Source organism: Aegilops tauschii, chromosome 4 (genome assembly GCF_002575655.3).
Source record: "Aegilops tauschii subsp. strangulata cultivar AL8/78 chromosome 4, Aet v6.0, whole genome shotgun sequence".
NCBI classification, from domain to species: domain Eukaryota; kingdom Viridiplantae; phylum Streptophyta; class Magnoliopsida; order Poales; family Poaceae; genus Aegilops; species Aegilops tauschii.
This window is the reverse complement of record NC_053038.3, coordinates 340,110,506-340,134,029: the sequence shown is the minus strand read 5'-3', so window position 1 is coordinate 340,134,029 and position 23,524 is coordinate 340,110,506.

Here is a 23,524-nt window from a genome sequence, read left to right as displayed (position 1 = left end):
CCCGTGGTGGCGTCCGTTGCCGGCGAGGAGTACGGGAGAAGGAGCAGCAGGGCTCGCGGCGGAGATGGTCTTCGGACTCCAGCGAACAGGGAGCTCCGGTGGGCAAACTGGGTGGGCAAGGCTACGGGGAGGTTCTACGGACTCCGGGAGCGGCAATGGTGGAGGAGGAACGGCGAGAGGGGAGCGGCATCACCGGAATCGAGTGGTGCCCGAGGCGGCGGCCGTGGCAATGGGGAGGGGTCAAAGAGCTCCTCGAGCTCGAGCTAGTGGTTCGGGGGCGTTGTGGACTTTGAGGAGGCTCGGGGTCGCTACTTATAGCCGCGGGGGAGGGCTCTAGAGGGAGGGGCGAGGCGACACGCGGCATGCGACGTGTCCGTGCGCTGGCGACGCGCACGCACGGCCAAAGCTCACGGGAAGCAGCGGCAAGGCGACAAGAGGGACACGGACAAGAGCCAGGAGGTCACGGAATCGAGCGGAGGTCGAGGACAAGAGGGGGAAACGGACAGGAGCAAGGAAATGACGACGAGCTCACGGACAGGGACGGTTCAGCGACGGCGACGACTCGTCGAGGAAGCAAACGAAGGGGGAAACGGGCCAAGGCGCACGACGACGATGAGGCTGAGCTGTTTGACAAGGTTGGATGAGCCAGAGCCAGCCGGAGCTGGGCCACTGTGGCCAACAGTGGCGAGACCACCGATTTGGCCTGCATAGCCCCGTGGTCACCACCGACATTGCGCTCTCTAGTCGTCAACTAAGGGCCAAACCTTATCTACAGCATAGTCCTTCCAAAGCTCATTAAGACGGAGGTGATGGCACGAGCAAAGGTGTAGAGCGCAGAGGGAACCAAGCTCGACAAGTTTGCTGTTGCAAACTTGGCCACATCCTAGAGACTAAACCAGAGAGGCTAAGTGGCAAAATGGATGTCTAGGAGGTTTAGGGTAGCAAGTACTACGGTCCTGGGAAGTTGGAAGGGATTTGGGCAAGGATTTAGCATAGCTGCAGTTCAAATGCCAAATCTGACCCAGAAAGCAAATGATGAAGAAGTACTCACTAGGAGTGTTGGATTAGGCTAAAACTTGGCAAAGCTTCCTGATTTGGTCATATGTATATGCTGCAAAAAGATCATACCAAATGGACTTGCCAAATTGGTACTTGTTTCACAAGCATCAGATCTGACCAGAAACTTTGGAAAAATCCACGAAAATATTGGCTACATGAAATGAGCCAAAATTTGTTGGAGATAGGTTATATGGATAGGAGAAGGCTTGGGAATATTTTCAGCCATAATGGAGCAAGATAAAATATACTTGCTTCACAAACTGAAAATTTGGACAGAATCAAAGAATTGCTCCTGTGCTCACATAGTTCAATGAAATGAGCTGAATTTAGGTGGAGGCTAATGATTTGAGATACTTGGCAAGATGGAAAAGTTTCATCCCATTTGGAAACTCTATGAGGGTACTTCCTTCACAAAGTTGCAATCTGGTCAGAAACTTTGAAAATTTGCAGAGAGAGATGGGATGAATGGATTGAGCTCATATTTGTTATTCGTAGGTGATTTATCAAGGTTAATCACCCTGCCAAATTTCAGCTCAATTGGAATTAGGAATAAAGCACTTCCTTTGCAAAATTTCAGAGAAGGCAGAAACTTGCATTGGATCATGTGCCAAATTTTTGAACTGTGGGACATGAGATAAGGATGGAACTAGTGATTATATAGCAAGGACAAGCTCCACAATTTATGTTAGAATTTTCCCTGCTATAAAAATAGTAGTCCCTTTGGAAAATGGCAGAAATGCAATATTGGTATTAAATAGGAAAAGGCAATTTTCTATATTTAATTATGGCCAATATCTTTGCCATCGTTTGGATTAGGCAAAGATATCAACTCCACCAATTCTCATGGATTTATGAGTTGGTTAACTATGTCTTTGGATTTTATTCCTCGGAAAGGCAAGAAAGGGAATAAATCATAATTCAAAAATATTGCATGGGACTTGGCAATATTTTTGCATATCCAAGGATTAGGAGAATAGGAGGGTCTCTGGGAACAGATGCGATGATCAACAGATCAAGGAAAATGATGGCTCCTTTGTAATCACAAAGGCCACATTCAAATTCCAAAAATTGGAATTAGGGTTTGAGAGGATTTGAGATGATGCAAAAGAGGTCTTGCCCACTGACAAAGACATGAGCAAGGTTTTGAAAGGTTGGAAATGACAAAATTTCTCAGAGTCATCCAGCAAACTCAAGAGAAAATTTTGAAAATGAGTGCCAGGAAGGAATAACAGCACAAAAATTGATAACCCAATTTTGGGGCTGTTACATATGCGGTGCTAGGGGCGACCTAACGCGGTACTAAGTGTTACTGGCAAAGGGGGGGAACATCCGGGAAAGTTTTCCCGAAGTTTGGTATTTTCGGACAGATGAAACGGAGGGGAACGGTTGCATGTTCTCTATGTTAGGGACGTGTGGCAGATGAACGGGCTGCGTGTTCGGATTTGTCTCGTCATTCTGAGCAACTTTCATGTACAAAGTATTTTCATCCGAGTTACGGATTATTTTATATTAATTTTCAAAGTTTTAATCATTTTCTAAATTATTATTATTAACTTAATTCGAAAATAGCAATTCTGCATCATCATGATGTCAGCATGACGTCACCAGTCAACGGAGGTGCTGACTGGGTCAAGCTGACGTGTGGGTCCCGCATGTCATTGACTGAGATTAACTAAACATGTTAATTAGTTTAATTAGTGATTAGGTTAATCTAATCAGGATCAATTAAGTTAATTAATTCTTTAATTTATTAATTAATTAATATTACTATTACTATTATTAATTCTTTTTTAACCGTTCCAGGGGCGTGGGCCCCGGCTGCCAGTGGCCCATCAGGCCACTGGAGCGGGCGTTTAACGGGTGCGGGCGGGGTACCCGTCGGGGCGGACCCAGGAGACGGCCACGGCGGGGCGCTGCCCGGGCGTTGGCCCCGGTCGCGGCCAACGGCGCGGGTGCCGGCGAGACAGCATGGTGGGGGCGTTCTGGGGCGGCGGCCAGAGGAGCCCCCGGAGCCGTACTGGGGCGGCAGCGCGCTAGTGGGCGACGGGGAGCCGAGGCGGGACGTGGGCGGCGACAGCGGGCGAGGCCGGGCGAAGCGGGCGTGTAGGATGGCGCGGACGGCGAGCATGACTGGGCACGCGCAAGCAGAACGAGCTGCGGGTGAGTCCAGCGCAGAGGGAGGGGAAAGCAACGGGCGGCGGCTGCTGCAGCAGCTGGGCGCGGCCAGCGCGTCGAGAAACGGAGGCGGGGCGCGGCAGAAGCAGCAGCACACACACGGTAGGGAGGCCAGGCGCGGGCGACGCACGCACAGGGCGACGACGGTGCTAGCGGTGGCGTGTTGGCCAGAGGTGGCTTGTGGCGACGACAACGACAAGCGGGGCGGGGCCCGGAGCTCGGATAGGCACGGGCGTAGTGCTGCGGCAGAGAGGCGACGCATGGGCGCGCGCGCGGCCATGTGAGCGCGTGCACGGGCACGGGACGTCGGGCACGCCGACGTCCGAGACGGGGAGAGGGGAGAGGCCGGAGCCTCACTGCGGAAGCGTAGGGACTAAGGCAGCGGTGCGTGGGGAGGACGACGGGGATGACGACGTTGACGGAGACAGGGAGGCAGTCCGGCCAGGAGGAGTCGAGGAGGAGGTCGGCGACGCGGCTCCTGGCGACGGGGTCGGGGCGCCGTGGGGGTTTTGTTCCCCTGATCCCGATCTGGATCGGGGATGGGGGAGAGAGACGTGGGGGGAGGAGTGTGGGGTAGTTGGGTTAGGGTTTGGTCGCCCAGGGGGTTAAGGGAGTGGGGTGTGCTGGCTAGGTTAGTTGGCTGGCCGGCTGGGCCGTTTGGCCCAGTTGGCCAGGGGGGTCTTTCTCCTTATTTTCAGATTTTGTGTTGTTTTCTTTTCTGTTTTTCTTTCAGTTACACATTAATTTTAGTTCAGTAAAATATAACAATAGCCCCTAAAATAATGTTCCAGAATAACCCACTGCATAAAGAGTTTTTCCCCGAATTAAAATAGTTTATCAATTTATAAAATACCAAAGGCATTTATATAATTGTTTTTGCTACGGTTTAAATCATTTTAGAGTATTTAGACATTTTATAAAAGTGTGGTTCTCCGCCATAATTACCTATGCATTATTTGGCTCACTCCGAACATTTTAGTTTTAGTATTTGAAAACTTTTATTGTTTGCCTATAATTAAAATTTGAATCGTTTTGAACTAACGCGAGTTTATTAACAGAAATCAATGTGACATGGCATCATTAGTAGAGGGTTACTGTAGCTTAATTATCCGGGCGTCACAGTTTTCATCATACCCCTTTTGATTTCCCGCAACAATCCAAGAGTAATGTTGATTAACGTTGTTGAAAACTCGTTGGATTATATCTAGAACTAGGACTTCCTTTTTAAGATTCTCATCAAAGATTTTATTGTCCCCAAGCTTAGTCACTATTGTAAAGAATTTCATCTATCACAGGTTTTTAATGATTCATACCATAAAAATCAAAAAATTCCCTAGCTTCCCGTATAATGTAGTCAAACTCATTCATAAGAACAAGAGTGGCCAACTTTTTAGCCCTAGGATTCTTTATAACGGGAAGCTCAAAAAATCTTTGCAAGGTAGGATGGGTACGAATAAATGTACTTTCAAGTTTCATAACTAGTGCTGAAATAGCATCCACATAAGATCTAGTAGTTTTAAGTATAGGAGAATCATCAAGACTTAGATTCCCAACACAATTGAAAAATTCTTGGATACGTTCTTTTCCCATAACGTTTCCTTGCCCCAAGATAAAAGTTTTAGCATCCAGATTGCCCGTACGTCCAATTTTAGGAGTTAGGCTATCATCTGTTGGTGCCATACCGAAATCACTCATGATTGCAAACAAAGGATAGATCTGACAAGAAAACGGTGAAAGAAAAAGTGAGGCGAATAAAACAGCAATTTTTTGTGAAGTGGGGGAGAGGAAAACGGGAGGCAAATGGAAAATAATGCAAATTGCAAGGAGATGAGATTTGTGATTAGGAACCTGGTATATGTTGAAGATCCTCCCCGGCAACGGTGCCAGAAATTCCTTTTGATGTCGCTTGAAGCTACATCGGTATTTCACCAAAGAGGAAGGGATGATGCAGCACAACGGCGGTAGGTATTTCCCTCAGATATGAAACCAAGGTTATCGAACCCGTAGGAGAACCAAGCAACACAACGTAAACATCCCCTGCACACAGATAACAAATCCTCGCAGCCCGACGTGTTAAAGGGGTTGTCAATCCCTTCCGGGGTACGGCGCCTCAAGATAGGCCAACAGAGTGAGATAAATTTGTAGTAAATTGATAGATAGATCGGAAATAAAATAAATAGAAATAAAACGCAGCAAGGTGTTTTGTATTTTTGGATTAATAGATCTGAAAATAAATGCAAGATAAAAGTAGATCGCAAAGGCAAATATATGAGAAATAAGACCCGGGGGCCGTAGGTTTCACTAGTGGCTTCTCTCGAGAAAAATAGCAAACGGTGGGTGAACAAATTACTGTTGGGAAATTGACAGAACTTCGAATAATCATGATGATATCCAGGCAATGATCATTATATAGGCATCACGTCCAAGATTAGTAGACCGACTCCTGCCTGCATCTACTACTATTACTGCACACATCGACCGCTATCCAGCATGCATCTAGTGTATTAAGTTCATGGAAAAATGGAGTAATGCAATAAGAACGATGACATGATGTAGACAAGATCTATCTATATAGAGATAGACCCCATGGTTTTATCCTTAGTAGCAACGATACATACGTGTCGTTTCCCTTTCTGTCACTAGGATCGAGCACCATAAGATCGAACCCACTACCAAGCACCTCTTCCCATTGCAAGATAAATAGATCAAGTTGGTCAAACAAAACCCAAATATCGGAGAAGAAATACGAGGCTATAAGCAATCATGCATATAAGAGATCAAAGAAACTCAAATAACTTTCATGGATATAAAAAGATAGATCTAATCATAAACTCAAAGTTCATCAATCCCAACAGACACACCGCAAAAGAGTTACATCATCTGGATCTCCAAGAGACCATTGTATTGAGAATTCAGCGAGAGAGAGGAAGCCATCTAGCTACTAACTACGGACCCGAAGGTCTACAAAGAACTACTCACGCATCATCGGAGAGGCACCAATGGAGGTGGTGAACCCCATCCGAGATGGTGTCTAGATTGGATCTGGTGGTTCTGGACTCTGCGGCGGCTGGATGAATATTTCGTCGACCCCCTAGGGTTTCTGGAATATTGGGGTATTTATAGAGCAAAGAGGCGGTCCGGGGGGCACCAGAGGTGGGCACAACCCACCAGGGTGCGCCTGGGCCTCCTAGCGCGCCCTGGTGGGTTGTGCCCCCCTCGGGGCACCCCCAGGCGCAGCCAGGGCCCGTTGTGTTCCTTCTAGCCCATAAAAATTCTCCGTGGAGTTTCGTGGCATTTGGACTCCGTCTGGTATTGATTTTCTGCGATGTAAAAAAACATGGGGAAATATCAATTGGCACTTGGCACTATGTCAATAGGTTAGTACCAAAAAATGATATAAAATGACTATAAATTGATTATAAAACATCCAAGATTGATAATATAATAGCATGGAACAATAAAAATTTATAGATCGTTGGAGACGTATCGCAATGGGAAGAGCCAATGACTTATTGGAAATAATACATACCGGTGTATGCAGTGCAATGAGTGTTGAGGCACACGGCGGGTATCGTTATTTTCTGACCTTTACAAATGATTTGAGTAGGTATGGGTATATCTACTTGATGATACACAAGTCTGAAACATTTGAAAAGTTCAAAGAATTACAGAGTGAAGTAGAGAATCATCGTAACAAGAAAATAAAGTTTCTATGATCTGATCGTGGAGGCTAATATTTGAGTTATGAGTTTGGCCTTCATTTAAAACAATGTGGAATAGTTTCACAACTCACGCCACCTGAAACACCACAGCGTAACGGTGTGTCTGAATGTCGTAACCGTACTTTATTAGATATGGTGCGATATATGATGTCTCCTACTGATTTACCACTATCGTTTTGGGGTTTTTAATTAGAGATAGCTGGATTCACGTTAAATAGGGCACCGTCTAAATCCGTTGAGACAACACCATATGTACAGTGCTTTGGCAAGAAACCTAAGCTGTTGTTCCTTAAAGTTTGGGGTTGCGACACTTATGTCAAAAGGCTTCAGCCTGATAAGCTCGAACCCAAATCAGAGAAGTGCGTCTTCATAGGATACCCTAAGGAAACAATTGGGTACACCTTCTACCACATATCTGAAGGCAAGATCTTTGTTGCCAAGAATGGAACATTTCTAGAGACGGAGTTTCTATCAAAAGAAGTGAGTGGGAGGAAAGTAGAACTTGATGAGGTAGTTGTACTTTCTCTCGAATTGGAAAGTAGCACATCAGAGAAATCAGTCCCTGTGATGCCTACACCAACTAGAGAGGAAGCTAATGATGATGATCATGAAACTTCAGATCAAGTTACTACTGGATCTCGTAGGTCGAACAGAACACATTCCGCGCAAGAGTGCTACGGTAATCCTATCCTAGAAGTCATGTTACTAGACTATGGCGAACCTACGAACTATGAAGAAGCTATGATGAGCCTTGATTCCGATAAATGGCTTGAGGCCATGAAATCTGAGATAGGATCCATGTATGAGAACAAAGTGTGGACTTTGGTGGACTTGCCCGATGATCGGCGAGCCATAGAGAATAAATGGATCTTCAAGAAGAAGACTGACGCTGATTGTAATGTTACTGTCTACAAAGCTCGACTTGTCGCGAAAGATTTTCAAAAAGTTCAAGGAGTTGACTACGATGAGACTTTCTCACCCGTAGCGATGCTTAAGTCTGTCCGAATCATGTTAGGAATTGCCGCATTTTTATGATTATGAAATCTGGCAAATGGATGTCAAAACTGCATTCCTTAATGGATTTCTTAAAGAAGATTTGTATATGATGCAACCAGAAGGTTTTGTCGATCCTAAAGGTGCTAACAAAGTGTGCAAGCTCCAGCGATCCATCTATGGACTGGTGCAAGCATCTCGGAGTTGGAATATACGCTTTGATGAGGTGATCAAAGCATATCGTTTTATACAGACTTTCGGAGAAGCATGTATTTACAAGAAAGTGAGTGGGAACTATGTAGCATTTCTAATATTATATGTGGATGACATATTGTTGATTGGAAATGATGTAGAATTTCTGGATAGCATAAAAGGATACTTGAATAAGAGTTTTTCAATGAAAGACCTCGGTGAAGCTGCTTTTATATTGGGCATCAAGATCTATAGAGATAGATACAAGACACTTAATAGGACTTTCACAAAGCACATACCTGACAAAGTTTTGAAGAAGTTCAAAATGGATCAGTCAAAGAAAGGGTTCTTGCCTGTGTTGCAAGGTGTGAAATTGAGTCAGACTCAAAGCCCGACCACTCAGAAGATAGAGAGAGTATGAAAGTCATTCCCTATGCCTCATCCATAGGTTCTATAAGTATCCATGCTGTGTACCAGACCTATTGTGTACCTTGCCATGAGTTTGGCAAGGGGGTACAATAGTGATACAGGAGTAGATCACTAGACAGCGGTCAAAATTATCCTTAGTTACCTAAGAGGACTAAGGAAATATTTCTCGGCTATGGAGGTGATAAAGAGTTTGTCGTAAAGAGTTACGTCGATGCAAGCTTTGACGCTGATTCAGATGACTCTGTGTCTCAATCTGGATATATATTGAAAGTGGGAGCAATTAGCTAGAGTGCCTCCATGCAGAGCATTGTAGACATAGAAATTTGGAAAATACATATGGATCTGAATGTGACAGACCCGTTGACTAAACTTCTCTCACAAGCAAAACATGATCATACCTTAGTACTCTTGGGTGTTAATCACATGGCGATGTGAACTATATTATTAACTCTAGTAAACTCGTTGGGTATTGATCACATGGTGATGTAAACTATGGGTGTTATTCACATGGCGATGTGAACTAGATTATTGACTCTAGTGCAAGTGGGAGACTGAAGGAAATATGCCCTAGAGGCAATAATAAAGTTGTTATTTTATATATCCTTATTCATGATGCAGGTTTATTATTCACGCTAGAATTGTATTGATCGGAAACCTAAATACATGTGTGAACACATAAACAAACACCATGTCCCTAGTAAGCCTCTACTAGACTAGCTCGTTGATCAAAGATGGTTAAGGTTTCCTAACCATAGACATGTGTTGTCATTTGATAACGGGATCACATCATTAGGAGAATGATGTGATGGAAAAGACCCATCAGTTAGCCTAGCATAATGATTGTTCAGTTTTATTGCTATTGCTTTCTTCATGTCAAATACATATTCCTTCGACTATGAGATTATGCAACTCCTGGATACCGGAGGAATGCCTAGTGTGCTATCTAACGTCACAACATAACTGGGTGGTTATAAAGATGCTCTATAGGTATCTCCAAAGGTGTTTGTTGAGTTGGCATAGATTGAGATTAGTATTTGTCACTCCGAGTATCGGAGAGGTATCTCTGGGCCCTCTCGGTAATACACATCATAAGCTTGCAAGCAAACGACTAAGGAGTTAGTCACGAGGTGATGTATTATGGAACGAGTAAAGAGACTTGCCGGTAACGAGATTGAACTAGGTATGAAGATACTGACGATCGAATCTCGGGCAAGTAACATACCGATGGACAAAGGGAATTACGTATGTTGTCATAATGGTTTGATCGATAAAGATCTTCGTAGAATATGTAGGAGCCAATTTGGGCATTGATACGTCTCCAATGTATCTATAATTTTTTATTGTTCCATGCTATTATATTATCTGTTTTGGATGTTTTATATGCATTAATATGCTATTTTATATGATTTTTGGGACTAACCTATTTACCTAGAGCCCAGTGCCAGTTCCTGTTTTTTCCTTGTTTTAGAGTTTCGCAGAAAAGGAATACCAAACGGAGTCCAAACGTAATAAAACTAGCGCGATGATTTTTCTTGGACCATAAGACACCCAGGAGACTTGGAGTGCAAGTCAGAAGAGCCATGAGGCGGCCACAAGGGTGGAGGGCGCGCCCCCAACCTTGTGGGCCCCTTTGTGACCTCCTTACCTAGATCTTCCTCCTATATATTCTTATATACCCCAAAAACTTCCGGGGGAGCCACGAAACCACTTTTCCATCGCCGCAACCTTCTGTACCCGTGAGATCCCATCTTGGGGCCTTTTCCGGCATCCTGCCGGAGATGGATTCGATCATAGAGGGCTTCTACATCAACACCATTACCTCTTTGATGAAGCGTGAGTAGTTTACCACAGACCTACGGGTCCATAGCTAGTAGCTAGATGGCTTCTTCTCTCTCTTTGATTCTCAATACAAAGTTCTCCTCGATGTTCTTGGAGATCTATTCGATGTAATACTCTTTTGCGGTGTGTTTGCCGAGATCTGATGAATTGTGTATTTATGATCAGCTTATCTATGAATATTATTTGAACGTTCTCTGAATTCTTTTATGCATGATTTGATATCTTTGAAGTCTGTTCGAACTATCGATTTGGTTTGGCCAACTAGATTGGTTTTTCTTGCAATGGGAGAAGTGCTTAGCTTTGGGTTCAATCTTACAGTGCTCGATCCTAGTGACAGAAGGGGAACCGAGACGTATTGTATTGTTGCCATCGAGGATAAAAAGATGGGGTTTTCGTCATATTGCTTGAGTTAATTCCTCTACATCATGTCATTTTGCTTAAGGCGTTACTCTATTCTTATGAACTTAATACTCTAGATGCATGCTGGATAGCGGTCGATGTGTGGAGTAATAGTAGTAGATGTAGAATCGTTTCGGTCTACTTGACACGGACGTGATGCCTAGGTTCATGATCATTTCCTTAGATATCGTCATAACTTGCGTTTTTCTATCAATTGCTCGGCAGTAATTTGTTCACCCACCGTAATAATTTCTATCTCGAGAGAAGCCTCTAGTGAAACCTATGGCCCCGGGTCTATTTTCCATCATATAAGTTTCCGATCTACACTTTTAGTTTCCTATTTACTTCCTTTGAAATCTTTTACTTTCCGTTCCATAAACTAGAAATACCAAAAAACATTACTATGCCGTTTATCTATTTCTATCAGATCTCACGTTGCAAATAACCGTGAAGGGATTGACAACCCCTTTATCGTGTTGGGTGCAAGTTGGTGTTTGTTTGTGCAGGTATTCGGTGGCTTGCACGTTGTCTCCTACTGGATTGATACCTTGGTTCTCAAAACTGAGGGAAATACTTACTCTGCTTTGCTGCATCACCCTTTCCTCTTCAAGGAAAAACCAACGCAAGCTCAAGAGGTAGCAGGAAGAATTTCTGGCGCTGTTGCCGGGGAAATCTATGCCAAGCCAAGACATACCAAGTACCCATCATAAACTCTCATCCCTCGCATTACATTATTTGCCATTCACCTCTCGTTTTCCTCTCCCCCACTTCTAAAACAATTTTTGAAAAGATTCGCCTTTTCTTCGCCCCTCTTCCGTTCGTCTTCTTCACTTGCTTCTTGTGTGATCGTGTGTTGGATTGCTTGCTTTGTCATGATGGCTCAAGATAATACCAAATTGTGTGACTTTTCCAATACCAGCAACAATGATTTTATTATTACTCCGATTGCTCCTGATGCTAATGCGGAATCTTGTGAAATTAATACCGCTTTGCTGAATCTTGTTATGAAAGATCAATTTTCTGGCCTTCCCAATGAAGATGCCACATCCCATCTTAATAACTTTGTTGATCTGTGTGATATGCAAAAGAAAAAAGATGTGGATAATGATATTGTTAAATTGAAGCTATTTCCGTTCTCACTTCGAGATTGTGCTAAAACTTAGTTTTCATCTTTGCCTAAAAATAGCATTGATTCATGGAACAAGTGTAAAGATGTTTTTATTTCCAAGTATTTTACTCCCGCTAAGATCATCTCCCTTAGGAATGATATTATGAATTTTAAGCAATTTGATCATGAACATGTTGAAACAATCTTGGGAGAGGATGAAATTGATGATACGAAATTGCCCTACTCGTGGTTTGAATTTGTGGATGATTATACAAAAATTTTATGCCGGATTGAATTTTGCTTCTAGAAATCTTTTAGATTCGTCCGCGGGAGTTACTTTTATGGAAATTACTTTAGGAGAAGCTACTAAACTCCTAGATAATATTATGGTTAATTATTCTCAATGGTATACTGAAAGATCTTCCACTAGTAAAAAAAAGTGCATGAAATTGAAGAGATTAATGTTTTGAGTGGAAAGATGGATGAGCTTATGAAATTGTTTGCTAATAAAAGTGCTCCTATTGATCCTAATGATATGCGTTTGTCTACTTTGATTTAAAACAATAATGAATCTATGGATGTGAATTTTGTTGGTAGGAACAATTTTGGTAATAACGCGTATAGAGGTAATTTTCCTAGGCCGTTTCCTAGTAATTACTCTAATAATTATAGTAATTCCTAAAAAAATTCTTATGGAAATTATAATAAGATTCCCTCTGATTTTGAGAATAGTGTTAAAGAATTTATAATTCGCAAAAGAATTTCAATGCTTTGATTGAAGAAAAATTGCTTAAGATTGATGATTTGGCTAGGAACGTGGATATAATTTCTCTTGATGTTGATGCTTTGAAACTTAGATCTATTCCACCTAAGCATGATATCAATGAGTCTCTCAAAGCCATGAGAATTTCCATTGATGAGTGCAAAGAAAGAACCGCTAAGATGCCTACTAAGAAAGATTGGTTTATAAAAGCGTGTTCTTCTAGTTTCCGTGAAAATAATGATGAAGATCTTAAAGTGATTGATGTGACTCCTATTGAATCTTTGTTTTCCAATGTAAATCTTGATAAAGATGATGAGTCAACTTTAATTAGAAGGCGTCCCAGTGATTCGGAGTTTTTAGATCTTGATGCTAAAACTGATAAAAGTGGGATTGGAGAGGTCAAAACTTTAAGTAGCAATGAACCCACTCTTTTGGATTTCAAGGAGTTTAATTATGATAATTGTTCTTTAATAGATTGTATTTCCTTGTTGCAATCCATGTTTAATTCCCCTCATGCTTATAATCAAAACAAAGCTTTTACTAAACATATCGTTGATGCTATGATGCAATCATTTGAAGAAAAGCTTGAATTGGAAGTTTCTATCCCTAGAAAACTTTATGATGAGTGGGAACCTACTATTAAGATTAAAATAAATATTATGAGTGCTATACTTTGTGTGATTTGGGTGCTAGTGTTTCAACGATTCCGAAAACTTTATGTGATGTGTTAGGTTTCCGTGAATTTGATGATTGTTCCTTAAATTTGCATCTTGCGGATTCCACTATTAAGAAACCTATGGAAAGAATTAATGATTTTCTTATTGTTGGAAATAGGAATTATGTGCCCATAGATTTCATTGTTCTTGTTATAGATTGCAATCCTACATGTCCTATTATTCTTGGTAGACCTTTCCTTAGAACAATTGGTGCAATTATTGATATGAAAGAAGGAAACATTAGATTTCAATTTCCGTTAAGAAAAGGCATGGAACACTTCTCAAGAAAGAAAATTAAATTGCCTTACGAATCTATTATGAGATCCACTTATGGATTGCATGCTAAAGATGATAGCACTTAGATCTATTCGTGTTTTATGCCTAGCTAAGGGCGTTAAACAATAGCGCTTGTTGGGAGGCAACCCAATTTTATTTTTGTTTTTGCTTTTTAGGTTCTGTTTTGCAATAAATATTTCATCTAGCCTCTGGTTAGACGTGGTTTTGTGTTTTAAGTAGTGTTTGTGCCAAGTAAGACCTTTGGGATAGCTTATGGTAATAGTTGATTTGATCTTGCTGAAAAAAACAGAAACTTTGCGCTCAGTCCCAGAATTTTTAAAAATCACAGAAGCGTCGAAAAACTCTGAATTTATTACAGTAGATTTATATACAAATTTCCTAGGAAGTCCTAATTTTTCAAGATTTTTAGAGTTACAGAAGTATGCGAACTATTCAGATTACTATAGGCTGTTCTGTTTTTGACAGATTCTGTTCTTCGCGTGTTGTTTGCTTATTTTGATGCATCTATGGCTAGTATCGGGGGGTATGAACCATGAAAAAGTTGGAATACAGTAGATATTACACCAATATAAATAATAAATAAGTTCACAACAGTACCAAAAGTGGTGATTTATTTTCTTATACTAACGGAGCTTACGAGATTTTCTGTTGAGTTTTGTGTTGTGAAGTTTTCAAGTTTTGGGTAAGGATTTGATGGACTATGAAACAAGGAGTGGTAAGAGCCTAAGCTTGGGGATGCCCAAGGCACCCCAAGATAATATTCAAGGAGTCTAAGCTTGGGGATGCCTCGGGAAGGCATCTCCTCTTTCGTCTTCGTCTATCGGTAACTTTACTTGAGGCTATATTTTTATTCACCACATCATGTGTGTTTTTCTTGGAGCGTCTTGTATGATTTGAGTCTTTGCTTTTTAGTTTACCACAATCATCCTTGTTGTACACACCTTTTGGGAGAGACACGCATGAATCGTGATTTATTAGAATGCTCTATGTGCTTCACTTATATCTTTTGAGCTAGGCAATTTTGCTCTAGTGCTTTACTTATATCTTTTTAGAGCACGGCGGTGGTTTTATTTTATAGAAATTGATGAACTCTCGTACTTCACTTATATTATTTTGAGAGTCTCTAAACAGCATGGTAATTTGCATTGGTTATAAAATTAGTCCTAATATGATAAGCATCCAAGAGGGATGTAATAAAAACTTTCATATAGAGTGCATTGAATACTATGAGAAGTTTGATTCCTTATAATTGTTTTGAGATATGAAGATGGTGATATTAGAGTCATGCTAGTGAGTAGTTGTGAATTTGAGAAATACTTGTGTTAAAGCTTGTGATTCCCGTAGCATGCACATATGGTGAACCGTTATGTGATGAAGTCGGAGCATGATTTATTTATTGGCTGTATTCCTTATGAGTGGTGGTCGGGGACAAGCGATGGTCTTTTCCTACCAATCTATCCCCCTAGGAGCATGCGCGTAGTACTTTGTTTCGATGACTAATAGATTTTTGCAAAAAGTATGTGAGTTCTTTATGACTAATGTTGAGTCCATGGATTATACGCACTCTCACATTTCCGCCATTGCTAGCCTCTCTAGTACCGCGCAACTCTCGCCGGTACCATAAACCCACCACATATCCTTCCACAAAACAGCCACCATACCTACCTATTATGGCATTTCCATAGCCATTCCGATATATATTGCCATGCAACTTTCCACCGTTCCGTTTATTATGACATGCTCCATCATTGCCATATTGCTTTGCATGATCATGTAGATGACATTGTATTTGTGGCAAAGCCACCGTTCATCATTTATACATGTCGCTCTTGATTCATTGCACATCCCGGTACACCGCCGGAGGCATTCACATGGAGTCATATTTTTGTTCTAAGTATCGAGTTGTAACTTTTTAGTTGTAAGTAAATAAAAGTGTGATGATCTTCATTATTAGAGCATTGTCCCATGTGAGGAAAGGATGATGGAGAGTATGATTCCCCCACAAGTCGGGATGAGACTCCGGACGAAAAATTAAAAAAAAAAAGAGAAAAAGAGGCCAAAAATGAGAAGGCCCAAATAAAAAAAGAAAGAAAAAAAGAGAGAAAAAGAGAGAAGGGACAATGTTACTATCCTTTTTGCCACACTTGTGCTTCAAAGTAGCACCATGATCTTCATGATAGAGAGTCTCCTATGATATCACTTTCATATACTAGTGGGAATTTTTCATTATAGAACTTGGCTTGTATATTCCAATGATGGGCTTCCTCAAATTGCCCTAGGTCTTCGTGAGCAAGCGAGTTGGATGCACACCCACTTAATTTCTTTTTGAGCTTCCATAAACTTATAGCTCTAGTGCATCCGTTGCATGGCAATCCCTACTCACTCACATTGATATGTATTAATGGGCATCTCCATAGCCCGTTGATACGCCTAGTTGATGTGAGACTATCTCCTTCTTTTTGTCTTCTCCACAACCACCATCTATTCCACCTATAGTGCTATGTCCATGGCTCACGCTCATGTATTGCGTGAAAGTTGAAAAAGTTTGAGAAAGTCAAAAGTATGAAACAATTGCTTGGCTTGTCATCGGGGTTGTGCATGATTTGAATATTTTGTGTGATGAAGATGGAGCATAGCCAGACTATATGATTTTGTAGGGATAAGCTTTCTTTGGCCATGTTATTTTAGAAGACGTAATTATTTTGTTAGTATGCTTGAAGTATTATTTTTTTATGTAAATATTAAACTTTAGTTTTGAATCTTACGGATCTGAACATTCATGCCACAATAAAGAGAATTACATGGATAAATATGTTAGGTAGCATTCCACATCAAAAATTATGTATTTATCATTTACCTACTCGAGGACGAGCATGAATTAAGCTTAGGGATGCTTGATACGTCTCCAACGTATCTATAATTTTTTATTGTTCCATGCTATTATATTATCTGTTTTGGATGTTTTATATGCATTAATATGCTATTTTATATGATTTTTGGGACTAACCTATTAACCTAGAGCCCAGTGCCAGTTCCTGTTTTTTCCTTGTTTTAGAGTAAAGGAATACCAAACGGAGTCCAAACAGAATAAAACTTTAGCGATGATTTTTCTTGGACCAGAAGACACCTAGGAGACTTGGAGTGCAAGTCAGAAGAGTCACGAGGCGGCCACAAGGGTGGAGGGCGCGCCCCCAACCTTGTGGGCCCCTCGGTGACCTCCTGACCTAGATCTTCCTCCTATATGTTCTCATATACCCCAAAAACTTTCGGGGGAGCCATGAAACCACTTTTCCACCGCCGCAACCTTCTGTACCCGTGAGATCCCATCTTGGGGCCTTTTCCGGCATCCTGCCGGAGGGGGATCCGGTCATGGAGGGCTTTTACATCAACACCATTGCCTCTCTGATGAAGCGTGAGTATTTTACCACAGCCTACGGGTCCATAGCTAGTAGCTAGATGGCTTCTTCTCTCTCTTTGATTCTCAATACAAAGTTCTCCTCGATGTTCTTGGAGATCTATTCGATGTAATACTCTTTTGCAGTGTGTTTTCCGAGATCCGATGAATTGTGCATTTATGATCAGCTTATCTATGAATATTATTTGAATCTTCTCTGAATTCTTTTATGCATGATTTGATATCTTTGGAAGTCTCTTCGAACTATCGATTTGGTTTGGCCAATGATAACCCACAAGTATAGGGGATCAATTGTAGCCTCTTTTGATAAGTAAGAGTGTCGAACCCAACGAGGAGCTAAAGGTAGAACAAATATTCCCTCAAGTTCTATCGACCACCGATACAACTCTACGCACGCTTGACGTTCGCTTTACCTAGAACTAGTATGAAACTAGAAGTTCTTTGTAGGTGTAACAGGATAGGTTTGCAAGAATAAGAGCACGTAAATAAAAACTAGGGGCTGTTTTAGGTAAAGAAGCAATCAAGTTAGTATAACGAGTGTGGAAAAGTGGTGGTAGGGGTTGCGAAATTGTCCTAAGCAATTGACTGCTTTACTAGACCGATAGCAAGTTTTATGTGGGAGAGGCCACTGCTAGCATGTCATCCCTGACTTGGAATTCTATGCACTTATGATTGGAACTATTAGCAAGCATCCGCAACTACTAACATTCATTAAGGTAAAACCCAACCATAGCATTAAGATATATTGGTCCCCCTTCAATCCCGTATGCATCAATTTCTATGCTAGGTTGAAGCTTCTGTCACTCTTGCCCTCCAATACATAGTCCTATCAACATACAACTAAGCCTATGGTGTGATCCACGCGCGCGCTCATATGATGGGAACCAAAGGACAGCAACATAATCACAAGAAAATTAAACCAATCATAGCAATTCACCAATTACCGATAGGACAACGAAAATCTACTCAGACATTATAGGATGGCAACACATCATTGGATAATAATATGAAGCATAAAGCACCATGTTCAAGTAGAGGGTACAACGGGTTGCGGGAGAGTGGACCGTTGTAGATAGATGGGGGAAGGTGATGAAGATGTTGGTGAAGATGACGGAGGTGTTGGTGTAGATTGCGCTGACGATGATGGCCCCGACGGTGTTCTGGCGCCACCGAAAGAGAGGGGGAGAGGGCCCCCCTTCTTCTTCTTCTTCTTCTTCATCTTCCTTGACCTTCCCCCTAGATGGGAGAAGGGTTTCCCATCTGGTCCTTGGATTCCATGGCATGGGAGGGGCGAGAGCCCCTCCGAGATTGGATCTGTCTCTCTCTGTTTCCGCGTTCCCTAATTCTGCCCTTTCGCCGTTTCTTATATTCCCGGAGATCCGTAACTCCGATTGGGCTGAAATTTGGACACGATTTTTATCTGGATATTGGCTTTCTTGTAGCAAAAGAAGGGCATCAACCGCCTTACGGAGTGGCCATGGTGGCCCAGGGCACGCCTGACCCCCTGGGGCGCATCCCTCACCCTCGTGGGCCCCTCAGGCATCGTCTCGCGTTGATTCCACTTCCCAAAATTCACATATATTCCAAAAAAAATCTCTGTCAGTTTTTATCCCGTTTGGACTCTGTTTGATATGGATTTTCTGCGAAACAAAAAACATGCAACAAAAAGGAACTGACACTGGGCACTGGATCAATATGTTAGTCCCAAAAATAGTATAAAAATTTGCCAAAAGGATATGAAAGTTGTATAATATTGGCATGGAACAATAAAAAATAATAGATATGACAGAGATGCATCAGCATCCCCAAGCTTAATTCCTACTCGTCCTCGAGTAGGTAAACGATAAAAAAGATAATTTTTGATGTGGAATGCTACCTAGCATAATCTTGATCACATAATCTAATCATGGCATGAATATTAAGATACGAGTGATTCAAAGCAATAGTCCATCATTTGACATTAAGACAATAATACTTCAAGCATACTAATAAAGCAATCATGTCTTTTCAAAATAACATGGCCAAAGAAAGTTATCCCTAAAAATTCATATGGTCTGGCTATGCTCCATCTTCATCACACAAAATATTCAAATCATGCACAACCCCGATGACAAGCCAAGCAATTGTTTCATACTTTTGATGTTCTCAAACCTTTTCAACTTTCATGCAATACATGAGCATGAGCCATGGATATAGCACTATAGGTGGAATAGAATATGATGATGGAGGTTGTGTGGAGAAGACAAAAAGGAGAAAGTCTCACATCGACGCGGCTAATCAACGGGCTATGGAGATGCCCATCAATTGATGTCAATGTGAGGACTAGGGATTGCCATGCAACGGATGCACTAGAGCTATAAGTGTATGAAAGCTCAAACTGAAACTAAGTGGGTGTGCATCCAACTTGCTTGCTCATGAAGACCTAGGGCATTTGAGGAAGCCCATCGTTGGAATATACAAGCCAAGTTCTATAATGAAAATTCCCACTAGTATATGAAAGTGATAACTCAAGAGACTCTCTATATGAAGAACATGGTGCTACTCTGAATCACAAGTGTGGTAAAAGGATAGTAACATTGTCCCTTCTCTCTTTTCTCTCTCTTTTTTTTATTTTTTTCTACTTTATTTTTTATTTTTTAGGCTTCTTTGGCCTCTCTCTTTTTTTTGGGGGGGGGGGGGGCTTCTTTGGCCACTTTTATTTTGATAACCTCACATGGGACAATGTTCTAATAATGATGATCATCACACTTTTATTTACTTCAACTCAATATTACAACTCGATACTAGAACAAAGATATAACTCTATATGAATGCCTCCGGCGGTGTATCGGGATGTGCAATGATCTAGCATAGCAATGACATCAAAAAATGGACAAGCCATGAAAACATCATATTAGCTATCTTACGATCATGCAAAGAAATATGACAATAAATGCTCAAGTCATGTATATGATGATGATGGAAGTTGCATGGCAATATATCTCGGAATGGCTATGGAAATGCCATGATAGGTAGGTATGGTGGCTGTGTTGAGGAAGATATAAGGAGGCCTATGTGTGATAGAGCGTATTGTATCACGGGGTTTGGATGCACTGGCGAAGTTTGCACCAACTCTCGAGGTGAGAAAGGGCAATGCACGGTACCGAAGAGGCTAGCATTGATGGAAGGGTGAGAGTGCGTATAATCCATGGAATCAACATTAGTCATAAAGAACTCACATACTTATTGCAAAAATCTATTAGTCATCAAAACAAAGTACTACGTGCATGCTCCTAGGGGGATAGATTGGTAGGAAAAGACCATCGTTCGTCCTTGACCGCCATTCATAAGGAAGACAATCAATAAATACCTCATGCTCCAACTTCGTTACATAACGGTTCACCATACGTGCATGCTACGGGAATCACAAACTTCAACACAAGTATTTCTACAATCCACAACTACCCACTAGCATGACTCTAATATCACCATCTTTATATCACAAAACTATTGCAAGGAATCAAACATATCATATTCAGTGATCTACAAGTTTTATGTAGGATTTTATGACTAACCATGTGAATGACCAATTCCTGTCATCTCTCTAAATAGATATAAGTGAAGCAAGAGAGTTTAATTCTTTCTAAAAAAGATATGCCCACGTTCTAACAAATATAAGTGAAGCAAAAGAGCATTCTACAAATGGCGGTTTTCTATGTGTAGGGAAACATGCAATCCAAACTTCAAATGATATAAGCGAAGCACATGAAGCATTCTATAAAGCCATACTCAAAAGATATAAGTGAAGTGCAAAGAGCATTCTATAAATCAACCATGGACTATCTCATACCAGCATGGTGCATCAATGAAAAGTGAAAACTAAATGCAAAAGACGCTCCAAGATTTGCACATATCACATGAACGAAACGAAACCGAAAACATACTGATACCTGTTGAAGAAAGATGGGATGCCTTCCGGGGCATCCCCAAGATTAGACGCTTGAGTCTCCTTGAATATTTACTTGGGGTTCCTTGGTCATCCCCAAGCTTGACCTCTTGCCTCTCCTCCTTCTCCTCACATCGAGACCTCCTCGATCTTCGAACACTTCATCCACACAAAACTCAACAGAAAGCTCGGTAAGATCCGTTAGTATAATAAAGCAAATCACTACTCTAAGTATTGTTGCAAAACAAATCTTATTTTGTTTTTCCATTGTAGCTACTATAATATAACCTTTCCATGGCTTAATCCACTGATAGAAATTGATAGTTTCATCAAAACAAGCAAACTATGCATCAAAAACAGAACCTGTCTTAAACAGGACAGTCTGTAGTAATCTGAACATTCACCATACCTCTGGTACTCCAAAAATTCTGAAAATTTTAGAAAAAATAAAAAATTTGTATATAAAGACAGTGCAAAAAGTTCCAAAACCGTTTGATGTTCAGTAAAAAAATGTAAAAAATCGTGCACTACAGCCAAAGTTTTTGTTTTGCACCGCACAAACCAACAAGCAATGTCAACATCCTAAAGGCAAATCTTGGCACATTGTTTTTGTTTTTAAAATTTATAAAAGCACACAACAGAAATAAATGACTCTCTAAACTTCTGGTTGTCTCCCTAGCAGCGCTTTCTTTAAAGCCATTAAGCTAGGCATATAGTGCTCAAGTAATGGATCCACCCGGATCCCAAGGTATATTGATACGTCTCCAACGTATCTATAATTTTTTATTGTTCCATGCTATTATATTATCTGTTTTGGATGTTTAATGGTCTTTAATATACCTTTTTATATTATTTTTTGGGACTAACCTATTAACCGAAGGCCCAGTGCAAATTGCTGTTTTTTGCCTATTTCAGTGTTTCGCAGAAAAGGAATATCAAACGGAATCAAACAGAATGAAACCTTCGCGAGGATCTTTTTTGGAACAAACGCAATCCAGGAGACTTGGAGTGGAAGTCAAGGAAGCAACGAGGCAGCCACGAGGCAGGAGGGCGTGCCTAGGGGGGTAGGCGCACCTCCCACCCTCGTGGGCCCCTTGTAGCTCCACCGGCCTACTTCTTTCGCCTATATATACTCTTATACCCCGAAAACATCCAGGGGAGCCATGAAACCACTTTTCCACCGCCGCAACCTTCTGTACCCGTGAGATGCCATCTTGGGGCCTTTTCCGGCGATCTGCCGGAGAGGGATTCGATCACAGAGGGCTTCTACATCAACACCATAGCCTCTCCGATGATGTGTGAGTAGTTTACCACAGACCTTCGGGTCCATAGTTATTAGCTAGATGGCTTCTTCTCTCTTTTTGTATTTCAATACAAAGTTCTCCTCGATGTTCTTGGAGATCTATTCGATGTAATACTCTTTTGCGGTGTGTTTGCCGAGATCCGATGAATTGTGGGTTCATGATCTTGATTATCTATGAATATTATTTGGTTCTTCTCTGAATTCTTATATGCATGATTTGATATCTTTGCAAGTCTCTTCGAATTATCGGTTTAGTTTGGCCTACTAGATTGATCTTTCTTGCAATGGGACAAGTACTTAGCTTTGGGTTCAATCTTGCGGTGTCCTTTCCCAGTGACAGCAGGGGCAGCAAGGCACGTATTGTATTGTTGCCATCGAGGATAAAAATATGGGGTTTATATCATATTGCTTGAGTTTATCCCTCTACATCATGTCATCTTGCCTAATGCATTACTCCGTTCTTATGAACTTAATACTCTAGATGCATGCTGGATAGCGGTCGATGTGTGGAGTAATAGTAGTAGATGCAGAATTGTTTCGGTCTACTTGACATGGACGGGATGCCTATATGCATGATCATTGCCTTAGATATCATCATAACTATGCACTATTCTATCAATTGCTCGGCAGTAATTTGTTCACCCACCGTATATATGCTATCTTGAGAGAAGCCACTAGTGAAACCTATGGCCCCCGGGTCTATTTTACATCATATTAGTTTATCATCAACTTGCCAATTTCTTTCGCCGTTTATCTTGCAATCTTTATTTTCCAATATATACAACAAAAATACCAAAAATATTTATCTTATTATCTTTATCAGATCTCACTTTTGCAAGTGGCCGTGAAGGGATTGACAACCCCTTTTATCGCGCTGGTTGCAAGGTTCTTGATTGTTTGTGCAGGTACTAGGTGATTTGCGTGTAGTCTCCTACTGGATTGATACCTTGGTTCTCAAAAACTGAGGGAAATACTTATGCTAATTTGCTGCATCACCCTTTCCTCTTCAAGGGAAAACCAACGCAAGCTCAAGAGGTAGCAAGAAGGATTTCTGGCGCCGTTGCCGGGGAGATCTACGCACAAGTTAAGACATACCAAGTACCCATCACAAACTCTTATCCCTCGCATTACATTATTTGCCATTTGCCTCTCGTTTTCCTCTCCCCCACTTCACCTTTGCCGTTTTATT